Source organism: Balaenoptera physalus (genome assembly GCF_965194825.1).
Source record: "Balaenoptera physalus genome assembly, chromosome: 19".
Classification (NCBI taxonomy): Eukaryota; Metazoa; Chordata; class Mammalia; order Artiodactyla; family Balaenopteridae; genus Balaenoptera; species Balaenoptera physalus.
The window spans coordinates 22,053,299-22,067,520 of NC_138900.1; the positions used below are offsets into that span (position 1 = coordinate 22,053,299).

The window sequence follows — 14,222 nt, forward strand, 5'->3', positions numbered from 1 at the left end:
TTAGCATTATACCCTTTAGGTCCATCGTGTTCTTGCAAATGGTGAGATTTCATTCATTTTTCTGCCTCAGTAACATCCTATTTTATACATACACCACATCTTCCTTATCCAGTCATCTATTGATGGACACGTATGTTGATTCCATATCTTAGCTACTGTAAATAATGCTGCAACAGACAAAGGGGTGATATGTCTTTTCAAATTAGTGTTTTTGTTTTCTTTAGATAAATACCCAGAAGTGGAGTTGTTGGACCATATGGTAGTCCTATTTTTAATTTCTTGAGGAGCCTGCATACTGTTTTCCATAGTGGCTGCGCCAATTTACATTCCCACCCAACAGTGATGAGGGTTCCCTTTTCCTGTGGACATATATTTTCATTTCTCTGAAACATCTTAGTGTGGAATTTCTGGGTTATAGGATGTATGTTTAACTTCCTTAAAAGGTTAAGAAACTCTCAAACTGTTTTTCAAAATAATTGTATCATTTATACCTCTATCAGCATCATACGAGAATTCTGTCTGGTCCACATCCTCTCTAATATTTGTGAATGTCCATCCCGTTCATTTTAACCATTCTAGTGGGTATGTACCTCATTGTTTTAAATTAAAATATCATTAATTGTAATTTCTCTGATAACCAATAGTATTTAGCATTTTTCATGTGTTTATTGGTCATTTGCACATTTTCATTTGTGACACATCTGTTCACATTTTTTGCTTTTTAAAAAACTGGATCATTTTTTCTTTTATAATTGAGTTGTAAAATATTTTATAGCTATCTATCTATAAACATATCTATATTATATATACAGTTGACCCTTGAACAATGTAAGGGTTAGGGACACTTACACTCCACCCAGTTGAAAATCTGAGTATAACTTTACTATTGGCCCTCCGTATCTGAACTTCTGCATCCACAGGTTCAACTAATTGCAGATCATGTAGTACTATAGTATATACATATTTTAGTGAAAGAAATCACATATAAGTGGACCCACCCAGTTTAAAACCATGTCATTCAAGGGTAAAATCTTAGGCTTTGCCTTAAGTCTAAGATTTATTTTGAATTAATTCATGTGTATGGTGTAAGATAGCACTCATGGGTTTTTTTTTAATGGATATACAGTTGTCCTAGAAAACTTGTTGAAGTAATTTTCTTTTTCCCATTGAATTACTTTGGCATCCTTGTAAACTACTGTTTGATTTTATATGTATCGATTTATTCAGATAGATATGTTCAGATAGATATGCTGTGAATACTTTCTCCCAGTCTATATAGCTTGTCTGTTTATTTTCTTAATGGTGTCTTTTGATGAGAGGATAATTTTATTTTGATAAAGTCCAATTTATCAAATTTTTCTTTTATGGTTAGTGCTTTTTGTGTGCTAAGAATCTTTGCCTACACCAAGGTCATAGAGATATTCTTCTGCTTTCTCTTAGAAATGTTATAGTTTTTGCCTTCAGTCTAAGATTTATTTTGAATTAATTAATGTGTATGGTGTACAATAGCACTGATAGATTTTTTTTTTTATGAGTATGCAGTTTTTCTAGAAAACTTGTTGAAGTAATTTTCTTTTTCCTGTTGAATTGCTTTGGCATCCTTGTAAAATATTGTTTGATTTTATATGTATGGATTTATTTTGGACTCTCAGATATGTTTCATAGATCTATCTATTCTTTCACCCAAAACACATTTTCTTAATTATGATAGCTTTTATGAGTCTTGAAGTCAGGTTGAGTAGGTCCTCTAATTTTTTCCTTTTTTGAGATTTTTGGTTATTCTTGGTCCTTTGAATTTCCAAATAAATTTCAAAATTAGCTTTCTTTTCCCCCCAAAAGCCTACTGGAAGTTTTTTTTTGGAATTGCATTGAATCTATATATCAGTTTAGGGAGAATTGACATCTTAACAATACTGAGTTTTCCAGTCCATGAAAATGGTATATCTCTACATTTATTTAGGACTTTGTTAATTTCTCTCAGCAATATTTTTTAAGTTTCAGTATAGAAGTCTTACACATATTTGTTAAATTTATTCTTAAGTGATTTATATTTTTAATGCAATTTGAAATGGAAAACTTTAGTGGAATTTTTAAATTGGAATGTTGTTAAAACTATAATATTGCTCTGAGTAGCTAACAAATTTGGAATTATGGATATGCAATGCTCTTTCTTTGCTCTGTCACTTTGTTTATGTAATTGTCCCATACCTACCTATGCCGTTCCTTCTTCTCTGTGTTTAGTAAAATTCTGTTTTTACATTAAGACTTTCCTCCTCTAGGAAGACATCCTTAATTACTGTACCCTCATAGCTCTTCCCACCCTTCCTCCCTCCATGCATGAATTATCTATTTAAGCATTCATCAGTTAGAGACATGAATCAGACATGGATCCTGTTCTCAAAGCACTTAAGTTGTAGGAGAGGAGGCACACAAATAAACGAATACTAAGTAGAAAACAGACAATGTCATCTGAAGGTTACAAATAAAATGAAAGGCACACTTGGTAGGGGGAGGAGGGTGAGACCAAGCAAGTTTGCCTGGAGGACTTTTTGAGTTGTAACTGTCTTGAGGGTTCTATAGCACCCATAAGATTATTAAGCATTATTTAAATTCCTCAGTTAGGTTGCATGCTTCTCAGTGACAGGGACAACACCCCATATTTGCTTTGTTGCCCAATATGGTAGTTCTTCTCAGACTTTAGTATAATTAAGAATCATGTGGGATATTCTTTTAAAAGTTTATATTCACAGGCCCCAACCCTAGGGATTTTGATTAAGTAGATCTGTGGAAGAATTCAGGACTCTGAATTTCTAACAAGTGTTTTTGGTGACTGTATTGCAGGTGGTCTGCTGATAATATCCTCTGGTGACTAGCATAATTTTAGGCCCACACTTAGATTGGGAGAGTAGTATATTGGTGAATGAAGAGATCTGAACAGCATCATAAGAACACAAAAGAGAGCAGAACCTTAGTAAGAACCTTGGAACACCTTTTAAAATCATTGTAACTTCATGTGGCAAATATCTCCGATGAAGCCTCTGTTCTCTTTTTTATATCTTTATTTTTTCTTCTGTCTTTCATTCTGCTTAGAACCTTTCTTGACACTATATGGTGTGAAATGACCTTATGAATTCTGCTCTCTGCTTTGGTAAAATCCTATCTCTCAGGCACTTCCCTTCCTCATCCTTTCCCTAATGGAATCTTTCTTCAGCTTTTTCTCTCCTTGTCCCTCCCAGACTGACACTACCTCTGCTTTAGTTATATGCCTGCATTATTCACTCAAGAGGAAAAAATCCCTCTTCCGAGCAGAGGAAAATACCCTACCTGATGTACTCTCGGCTGTCTCCAGCTGTTCTCTTGATTGGGATAACCTACACCTCAGACTTCCTGGGTGACATACAACTGAGCAGATCAATTGTTATGACAACTATATTTTGTTTCATACAAACTTTTTCCTGTAACTCTTTATAAAGACTAATTTTGCATTGTATTTTGTACTCTAATATGTAGTATATAACATGCTATAGTTCTCCAAGACACCTTAGATCAAGGGTCTTGAATTTCAGTGATAATGCCTTCTTCAGAGCCAAGCGAATTACAGTTCAACTACATAGCTACCGTTTATTCTCCCAAATGAGACAGGGAGAGGCCAGGTAGGACATTTTTCATAACTGAAAAGATTTTAAACCTTGCATGCAGACTTTAAAAACTTGTGTATATTTCAGGTAACAAGTGCTTGGCTGCTTTATAATAAAAGGTCTCCTCAATAAATACTCCAGAGCAAGATCAAACTAACCTTAGGAAAGGGGAGGAGGGCCACTCAACCATGAGGAGTTCATTTTGGCAAAATGATGGGTCAGAAGGGGTTCCGCCTCATACCAAGTCACTTATTTGTGTTTAGCTCACATAATATACTTTGAATTCAATACTCTAGCAGATTTTTTCTAGGGCATCCAAGAGAATGCATAGTGGCTACATAAACAAACTGACAGAAATAATGTGCAGGTGCCCTGGCCGCTGAGCCTGTCCCATTTACACACCTTTCCTGACAATCCCTTCCCCTCCCATTCCTCCTCCCCCTAACATTGACTAAGCTGTGGCTGGAGGAGGCTTGATAAAGCCAAGCCTAGGACATTCATTGTTAGATGCCCATCAACAAGAATTGTTGACACACAGGTGGTTTAAATCAGGCCTGGAAAGTTATCTTCCTTGGCCAGAGGCTGTTAACCACTGAGCTTGTTTCCCCTCTCTGCAGCTGTCATGGTGTGTGTGTGTGTGTGTGTGTGTGTGTGTGTGTGTGTGACTTTGTAAGCTTTTCTAGAATTTTTATTAAAATAATATTACATAATGGTCAAGAACTTGAACCTAGGAGTTAGACCGAGGATCTAATGCTAGTTCTGCCACTTAACACCTAGGGGACTTTGGGCAAATTACTCTGGTCTCTCCAAACCTCAATTTTCTTCTTATCAGTTAAATGTGAAGTATAATACTTTCCTTGAGCTTCCCTTGAAGGATTATTGGAGGAATTACATGAGATATTTGTAAAGTACCCAATCTAGGACCTGCTTATAGTATATGCTCATTAAATGTTACTTATTATTGTTGTTATTATTATATTCATTTGTTCATTAAACAAATATGAGTCCAGCACTGTGTAAGGTGCTGCAGATACAGAGATGAAGGGTTCCTGCCTTGAGGGAATTTACAGGCTCCTGTGGTAAGTTCTAAAGGGCACCTGCAGTGATGATGAGTTTTTTAAAGTTCCAGGTTATCCTGAGCAGATGACCATACTGGATGGCATTGAAGGTCTCTGGTGGATGCTGTGCCAAGTTAGAGTTGACTCACTGCCCTTTCTCTTTGCCAAGGTCAACACTGAGGACAAGTGATTTCCAGGAGTGAGAGGCCTCTGGGGACTCTCACCCTGGTGGGTAGTTACTTAAGTTTTCACGAGCATGGCTTGATTATTTAGCTTCTGAAAGGACTGTAGTTATTCCCAGAGATGCTGTTAGGAAGCACCTATGTTATTTGGTCCTTGCAAGAAACGATTAACTAAAATTTACACTCTGCAAAATAATTAACCAAGAATGGTGACACTATATTTTGCAGTCATTTTGAAGAAAAGGTCTCTTAGATTGCAATTTAAAACTTTATTTTGGAGACTAGCTTTGGCTTTTAGATAGACTATAATAAAAGCAAATTATTATACATTTTAATAACTGGCTTCTGTGAATAGGAGGTATGACACAAGGCTGATGACTGTGATGTATCTCATAAAAGCTAATTGACAATCTAGTTCTTTAAGTACCACAAGAATCCATCATGGTTAACATTACTATGATGGGTTCCAAAGGACTTAAAGATGATTTACCAACCATTGAGACATTTGGCTAATATTATACACACTGAAAGAAGTAGTAAAAGAGATGAATATTTTTAGCTACCTCCAGCTGCCTCATTTGTAAACAGACGCTATGCTCAGCACCTCTAGTTCAAGGGCATGGTTGGGATGAATGCAGAATCATGATTACACAGACAGCTTTATCTTATCTCCACATTGTCCTTTCTCTAGATTTTGTACAGGCTAATTGGGATATGGTGGCTCTATTCTTGGAAATAGCTGGTTTCTTTATTTTTTTGTTGTATTCTGCCTTTCTTCCCTGTGCCTCTCCTAAGAGATTCTATGGCAAGTGTCATGCTGTGATCACTGGGCCCACTTGGAGACAATTCAATAGAGACCATTCACACTTGCTGACTTCACCAGCTGACCAGGAGGCTGATGAGAGGAAAGGAAGACTTTAATAATGAAAGGATTCCTCTCCAAAGGGCACTAGACAGGGGGGTCCTAGCTGAGTTGGCTCAAGGTATTCAAGTCTTGTTTTATAGACCAGAGGTCTCAATCTGATAAACTCAGAGTTTTCCATTTGTTCTCAAAGGGTTAAAAAGAGTTTTGGGTCAATGTTTAAAAATCTACAATTTGGGGGGTGTCTTTCTTAGAACACTAGAAATCTGATAAAACTAGGCTCCGAATCACATAGAGAAGGACGCTCTGTCTCTTTTAGACAGGACACAGGTTATCTTCTTCTCTCTGGCCTGGTTCACTAATTATCTCACCTTCATGGACTTCAAATATTGAGTCTGGGTGCTCTATCAGAGACCACTGACTCTAGAACTTGACAAAGACTCTAGGCAACTTAATCATAAGAGGCTTCTGCTTTGCACTCAGGAAGAGCCTAGACTTCTGGATCGACACACAGGGCCCTTTGGTTTGGTCTCTTTGGTTTGGTGAGGCTCTGCTCTCACCACTCCCTTCCTCATCACCAAAGCTCCAGCCTTGCACTTCTTCAGCAGAGAAGAAACATGACCTAGTTGAAGATTAGAAAATAAAATAAATAATCTGAGTGATAAAACAAGCATGTACAATGAAGGTAAAATTATGGGAAGCCAGCAGCTCCACCTTCTGTCACACTTTGGGCTTTTTGTAGACAAGGACAGTGGGAGAAGTAGCAATCATGTTAGGTAAGAGGAGTCCCTATTCTTATAACATGTTATCACGGCTCAGGTAGTTTAGTTTTTTAACACTTCTCATCCTGTGAAGTTAATACTTTGTTAACTTGCTCTTTCTTCCACTAGTTAGTAAGCTCATTGAAGGGCACAGATGATGTCATACCCATCTGGGTATAAACTGAGTCTTCCCAGGCCTCACCTGCCTGTAGGTACAATGGAACAGCATACTCCATCGCACACATTTGGTTCTGCTGGGAACTCAGAACTCTAGTCCTCTGCAAAAGGTCACTCAGGATTTCTAGGCAGTTCAAGGGGGTGGTTCACCTTTATTGGGGAGGAAGAAAATTTCCTCTACCTTTCTAGGTTCTTCTGTCAAGTCTCAGAATTAAATTGACATGTGATAGATTAACAGGAGAAAACCAAACAAAGTTTAATAACATGTGTACATGGGAGGGACCCAGGAAAACTAACTCTCCAAAATGGCAGAAACCTTCACCTTAAATACCATCTTTAGCTAATGACAAAAGAGGATGTTAGGAGTAGGGGTTTAGGATTTCAAAGGGGAAGAGAGCAATTGACATGGAGATGGAAAAGCAAATGTTTGCTGGGCCATGCAGAGACAATGGGACACATAGTGGACTCATCTCTAAGAGTTTCCCCCACCACACCTAGGTCATATTCTTTGCAGATATATCTGGTGATAGCTCTATTCCAGTAACAGGCTCTCTATCTAAATTTTTCAGGTAATTACGGAGATGGTCAAAGTTTCTTCCTGAGTCTTGACTGCTTTCAGCTGGAAATACTCTACATAGTAAGAGACATTTTGGAGTGGCAAGTTCTGCTCCCTTACTCCTTGCTCACAAATGAAAGTGTTTGGCTGTTCAGAGCTATCTGTCATTTGCTTCCATTTCTACTCCAGGCTCCTTTGGCTGGATCCACAATACCTACCAGGCCTGATGTGTCTGCCACACTTGACCACTGAGGCCCCAGAAAACTTTGTCCACCAGGCACCCAAGCTCTGCTTCTGATGACCACAGCTAGAGCAGGTAGGGTTCACAGCCATTTCTGTACCACCACTGTCTCCTGACCATGATGACAACAACCAGAGTCCCAGAAAACTCCTCTAGCAACAGCTCAGTTCAAAGACCCCACATTGCACACCTACTGGGTGCCAGGCACTGCACTGGAAAGTTCCAGCATTGGGGATGCAAGGCACAATCTTGGATCTTAGGGAACACAGACGTGGAAACATGCAACTACATCATGTTGGGTAAAGTGATAACATAGAGCCAAGATCCTGGGTCTAGACTCCTTTCTAGGAAGAGTAACATTTTCACTGAAACCTGAAGATGAGGAAGGGTTAGGTAAGAAAAGTTGGGACCTAGAAGAAATAAGGAAAGAGGGAAAGAAGAAGGAGTGGCAATAACATTTAAAAACCTAGGGGTAAAAGGGGTAAGCCAGCCTTCATGTAGGTTTGTGGTCCAAAATCAAGCCACCCAAATAGGCCAAAAATCATTTAGCCAAGAATTTAGTTTAAGTTGATTCTGGTTGGTAGATTCCTCCAGACATGTTGCAGAAACAAATTCAAATCCTCCTTGGAGATCTTGCTTTCAAGTCAGGTCTCATATAATGTCTACAGATAAAGTTCTAGAAAAAGAGCTCACATTAAAAAAGTAACACACACCTATGCTCACATATAAGGAAATGAGGCATAATGAATGAGAACCAGCAGGAATATCAGTATCTGACCTGAAAAGATTTCAGATAATGGAATTATTAAATACCCAACATAAAATAAGTATGTTTAATATGCTTCAAGAAATAGAAAAGATTACAGTGCAAATAAAGAGTAAGAGACTATAAAATAAGATGGGTTATATTAACAAAAGGATTCTAGATATCAAACTACAATGATTGGTATAAAAATGTACAATGAATGGGTTTAATAGTAGGTTAGACACAGTTAAAAGAGAGAATTAGTGAACTTTAGATAGATCTGAAAAACTTACCCAGAATCAAAGAAATGGAAAATCTGATAGAGATAAGAGAAGTTAAGAGATCACATCAAGTGAGAAGTTGCAGAAGAAAGGAGAGAGAGAGTGGGGCAGAAGCAATCCTTGAATAGGCAATGGTTGAGAATTTTCCAGAAGAGTTAAAAGCAGCCATTCTACAGCTTTGTGAATTCACACAAAAGCAGGATTAATTCAGAACACACATCCTGTACATCATAGAGAAATACCAAAGGCAAAGACAGGATTTTAAACAGAGCCAGGTTAGGGAAGGGATACCCTCCAAAGGAATGGCAATTAAACTGATAACCAGATTTCTCATGGAAGCTGGAAGACCACGGGGAAGTATTTCCCTGTGCGGGGACAAAAACCTGTTGATTTGGAATTACGTGCCCTGCAAAAATATCTTTCCAGAATGAGAGTAAAATGTAGATGTTTTCAGACAAAAACAGCATGTTTCCCCACAACACACTCTAATTAATGAGGATTCTAAAGGGTGCACTTCCGACTGATGGACTGTGATCACAAATAGAAGGCCAGTATGAAGGGAAAAATCACGACCAGAGGATGGCATAAAAGTGTAGGGAAATTTCACAATTTCTGGTGGCATAAAACAATGATTAGAATACGTCACAGGGCTTAAAAAAGAGGTAACATACATGCCAGCAATAGCATAGAAATAAGGAGAGCAGGAAGTCAACATCTCAGAAACAATGTTTGTGTGAGAGAGAGTTACAGAATAATCCATGTGGTAATACACCTTTTATTGATAATTAAAGTTTAAGAGCTTGCTAAGTACTACTGCACATTTCGGATGGTTGCATACTCATATAGTAAAAGTATGAAGCATTTGTGAATAGCATACACACCAATTTAAGGGTTGTAGTTACCTATTAGGAGAGATCAGAGAGAGGGACAGAGGACATTTCAGTTGTCACTATAATTTTTTTTTATTTTGGAAATACAAATATATCTGAAACAAATAGAGACAAGTTTAAGATTTGTCCAATCTTGGTAGTAGGTACACAGACATTTCTGTACGTTTGAAATATTGTAGTAAGCAGATTATTTTGAAGTCAACACGACTGGAAAGGGAAGTTTACAGGGTATTAACTGGAGGATATGGTGGCTGGAGGGAGTCCCGGTTCTTCTTCTTTTTTTTTTTTTTTACTTTTTTTTTTTTTTTTTAACATCTTTATTGAAGTATAATTGCCTTACAATGGTGTGTTAGCTTCTGCTTTATAACAAAGTGAATCAGTTATACACATACAATATGTTCCCATATCTCTTCCCTCTTGCATCTCCCTCCCTCCCACCCTCCCCATCCCACCCCTCTAGGTGGTCACAAAGCACCAAGCTGATCTCCCTGTGCTATGTGGCTGCTTCCCACTAGCTATCTATTTTACATTTGGTAGTGTATATATGTCCATGACACTCTCTTACCCTGTCACATCTCACCCCACCCCCTCCCCATATCCTCAAGTCCATTCTCTAGTAGGTCTGTGTCTTTATTCCCGTCTTGCCACTAGGTTCTTCATGGCTTTTTTTTTTTTTTTCCCTTAGATTCCGTATATATGTGTTAGCATACTGTATTTGTTTTTCTCTTTCTGACTTACTTCACTCTGTATGACTGACTCTAACTCCATCCACCTCATTACAAATACCTCCATTTCATTTCTTTTTATGGCTGAGTAATATTCCATTGTATATATGTGCCACATCTTCTTTATCCATTCATCTCTCGATGGACATTTAGGTTGCTTCCATGTCCTGGCTATTGTAAATAGAGCTGCAGTGAACATTTTGGTACATGACTCTTTTTGAACTATGGTTTTCTCAGGGTATATGCCCAGTAGTGGGATTGCTGGGTCGTATGGTAGTTCTATTTGTAGTTTTTTAAGGAACCTCCATACTGTTCTCCATAGTGGCTGTATCAATTTACATTCCCACCAACAGTGCAAGAGTGTTCCCTTTCCTCCACACCCTCTCCAGCATTTATTGTTTCTAGATTTTTTGATGATGGCCATTCTGACCGGTGTGAGATGATATCTCATTGTAGTTTTGATTTGCATTTCTCTAATGATTAATGATGTTGAGCATTCTTTCATGGGTCTGTAGGCCATCTGTATATCTTCTTTGGAGAAATGTCTATTTAGGTCTTCTGCCCATTTTTGGATTGGGTTGTTCGTTTCTTTGTTATTGAGCTGCATGAGCTGCTTGTAAATCTTGGAGATTAATCCTTTGTCAGTTGCTTCATTTGCAAATATTTTCTCCCATTCTGAGGGTTGTCTTTTGGTCTTGTTTATGGTTTCCTTTTCTGTGCAAAAGCTTTGAAGTTTCACTATGTCCCATTTGTTTATTTGTGTTCTTATTTCCATTTCTCTGGGAGCTGGGTCAAAAAGAATCTTGCTGTGATGTATGTCATAGAGTGTTCTGCCTATGTTTTCCTCTAAGAGTTTGATAGTGTCTGGCCTGACATTTAGGTCTTTAATCCATTTTGAGTTTATTTCTGTGCATGGTGTCAGGGAGTGTTCTAATTTCATACTTTTACATGTATCTGTCCAATTTTCCCAGCACCCCTTATTGAAGAGGCTGTCTTTTCTCCACTGTATATTCTTGCCTCCTTTATCAAAGATAAGGTGACCATATGTGTGTGGGTTTTTCTCTGGGCTTTCTATCCTGTTCCATTGATCTATATTTCTGTTTTTGTGCCAGTACCAAACTGTCTTGATTACTGTAGCTTTGTAATATAGTCTGAAGTCAGGGAGCCTGAGTCCCCCAGCTCCATTTTTCGTTCTCAAGATTGCTTTGGCTATTCGGGGTCTTTTGTGTTTCCATACAAATTGTGAGATTTTTTGTTCTAGTTCTGTGAAAAATGCCAGTGGTAGTTTGATAGGGATTGCATTGAATCTGTAGATTGCTTTGGGTAGTAGAGTCATTTTCACAATGTTGATTCTTCCAATCCAGGAACATGGTATATCTCTCCATCTATTTGTATCATCTTTAATTTCTTTCATCAGTGTCTTATAATTTTCTGCATACAGGTCTTTTGTCTCCTTAGGTAGGTTTATTCCTAGATATTTTATTCTTTTTGTTGCAATGGTAAATGGGAGTGTTTTCTTAATTTCACTTTCAGATTTTTCGTCATTAGTGTATAGAAATGCAAGAGATTTCTGTGCATTAATTTTGTATCCTGCTACTTTACCAAATTCATTGATTAGCTCTAGGAGTTTTCTGGTAGCATCTTTAGGATTCTCTATGTATAGTATCATGTCATCTGCAAATAGTGACAGCTTTACTTCTTCTTTTCCGATTTGGATTCCTTTTATTTCTTTGTCTTCTCTGATTGCTGTGGCTAACACTTCCAGAACTATGTTGAATAATAGTGGTGAGAGTGGGCAACCTTGTCTTGTTCCTGATCTTAGTGGAAATGGTTTCAGTTTTTCACCATTGAGGACAATGTTGGCTGTGGGTTTGTCATATATGGCCTTTATTATGTTGAGGAAAGTTCCTTCTATGCCTACTTTCTGCAGGGCTTTTATCATAAATGGGTGTTGTATTTTGTCGAAAGCTTTCTCTGCATCTATTGAGATGATCATATGGTTTTTCTCCTTCAATTTGTTAATATGGTGTATCACATTGATTGATTTGCGTATATTGAAGAATCCTTGCATTCCTGGGATAAACCCCACTTGATCATGGTGTATGATCCTTTTAATGTGCTGTTGGATTCTGTTTGCTAGTATTTTGTTGAGGATTTTTGCATCTATGTTCATCAGTGATATTGGCCTGTAGTTTTCTTTCTTTGTGACATCTTTGTCTGGTTTTGGTATCAGGGTGATGGTGGCCTCGTAGAATGAGTTTGGGAGTGTTCCTCCCTCTGCAATATTTTGGAAGAGTTTGAGAAGGATAGGTGTTAGCTCTTCTCTAAATGTTTGATAGAATTCACCTGTGAAGCCATCTGGTCCTGGGCTCTTGTTTGTTGGAAGGTTTTTAATCACAGTTTCAATTTCAGTGCTTGTGATTGGTCTGTTCATATTTTCTATTTCTTCCTGGTTCAGTCTCGGCAGTTTGTGCATTTCTAAGAATCTGTCCATTTCTTCCAGGTTGTCCATTTTATTGGCATAGAGTTGCTTGTAGTAATCTCTCATGATCTTTTGTATTTCTGCAGTGTCAGTGGTTACTTCTCCTTTTTCATTTCTAATTCTGTTGATTTGAATCTTCTCCCTTTTTCTCTTGATGAGTCTGGCTAATGGTTTATCAATTTTGTTTATCTTCTCAAAGAACCAGCTTTTAGTTTCATTGATTTTTGCTATTGTTTCCTTCATTTCTTTTTCATTTATTTCTGACCTGATCTTTATAATTTCTTTCCTTCTGCTGGCTTTGGGGTTTTTTTGTTCTTCTTTCTCTAATTGCTTTAGGTGCAAGGTTAGGTTGTTTATTCGAGATGTTTCCTGTTTCTTGAGGTAGGCTTGTATAGCTATAAACTTCCCTCTCAGCACTGCTTTTGCTGCATCCCATAGGTTTTGGGTCGTCGTATCTCCATTGGCATTTGTTTCTAGGTATTTTTTGATTTCCCCTTTGATTTCTTCAGTGATCACATCGTTATTAAGCAGTGTATTGTGTAGCCTCCATGTGTTTGTATTTTTTACAGATCTTTTCCTGTAATTGATATCTAGTCTCATAGCGTTGTGGTCGGAAAAGATACTTGATACGATTTCAATTTTCTTAAATTTACCAAGGCTTGATTTGTGACCCAAGATATGATCTATCCTGGAGAATGTTCCATGAGCACTTGAGAAAAATGTGTATTCTGTTGTTTTTGGGTGGAATGTCCTATAAATATCAATTAAGTCCATCTTGTTTAATGTATCATTTAAAGCTTGTGTTTCCTTATTTATTTTCATTTTGGATGATCTGTCCATTGGTGAAAGTGGGGTGTTAAAGTCCCCTACTATGATTGTATTGCTGTCGATTCGCCCTTTTATGGCTGTTAGTATTTGCCTTATGCATTGAGGCGCTCCTATGTTGGGTGCATAAATATTTACAATTGTTATACCTTCCTCTTGGATCGATCCCTTGATCATTATATAGTGTCCTTCTTTGTCTCTTGTAATAGTCTTTATTTTAAAGCCTATTTTGTCTGATATGAGAATTGCTACTCCAGCTTTCTTTTGATTTCCATTTGCATGGACTATCTTTTTCCATCCCCTCACTTTCAGTCTATATGTGTCTCTAGGTCTGAAGTGGGTCTCTTGTAGACAGCATATATATGGGTCTTGTTTTTGTATCCATTCAGCCAGCCTGTGTCTTTTGGTGGGAGCATTTAATCCATTTACATTCAAGGTAATTATCGATATGTATGTTCCTATTCCCATTTTCTTAAATGTTTTGGGTTTGTTATTGTAGGTGTTTTCCTTCTCTTGTGTTTCTTGCCTAGAGAAGTTCCCTTAGCATTTGTTGTAAAGCTGGTTTGGTGGTGCTGAACTCTCTCAGCTTTTGCTTGTCTGTAAAGGTTTTAATTTCTCCATCACATCTGAATGAGATCCTTGCTGGGTAGAGTAATCTTGGTTGCAGGTTTTTCTCCTTCATCACTTTAAGTATATCCTGCCACTCCCTTCTGGCTTGCAGAGTTTCTGCTGAAAGATCAGATGTTAACCTTATGGGGATTCCCTTGTGTGTTATTTGCTCTTTTTTCCTTGCTGTGTT

General features: G+C 37.7%; 1 long non-coding RNA gene across 1 annotated transcript in view; it reads right to left on the minus strand.

The window, feature by feature from the left end:
* LOC309648710 overlaps window positions 1-10,824 on the minus strand; it is a 295,211-nt gene extending 284,387 nt beyond the window's left edge. Inside the window, exon 1 of the long non-coding RNA XR_014256762.1 lies at window positions 9,685-10,824. This is a non-coding gene — a long non-coding RNA (uncharacterized lncRNA). The remainder of the gene's footprint in view (window positions 1-9,684) is intronic.
* Between the last annotated feature and the right edge of the window lie 3,398 nt (window positions 10,825-14,222).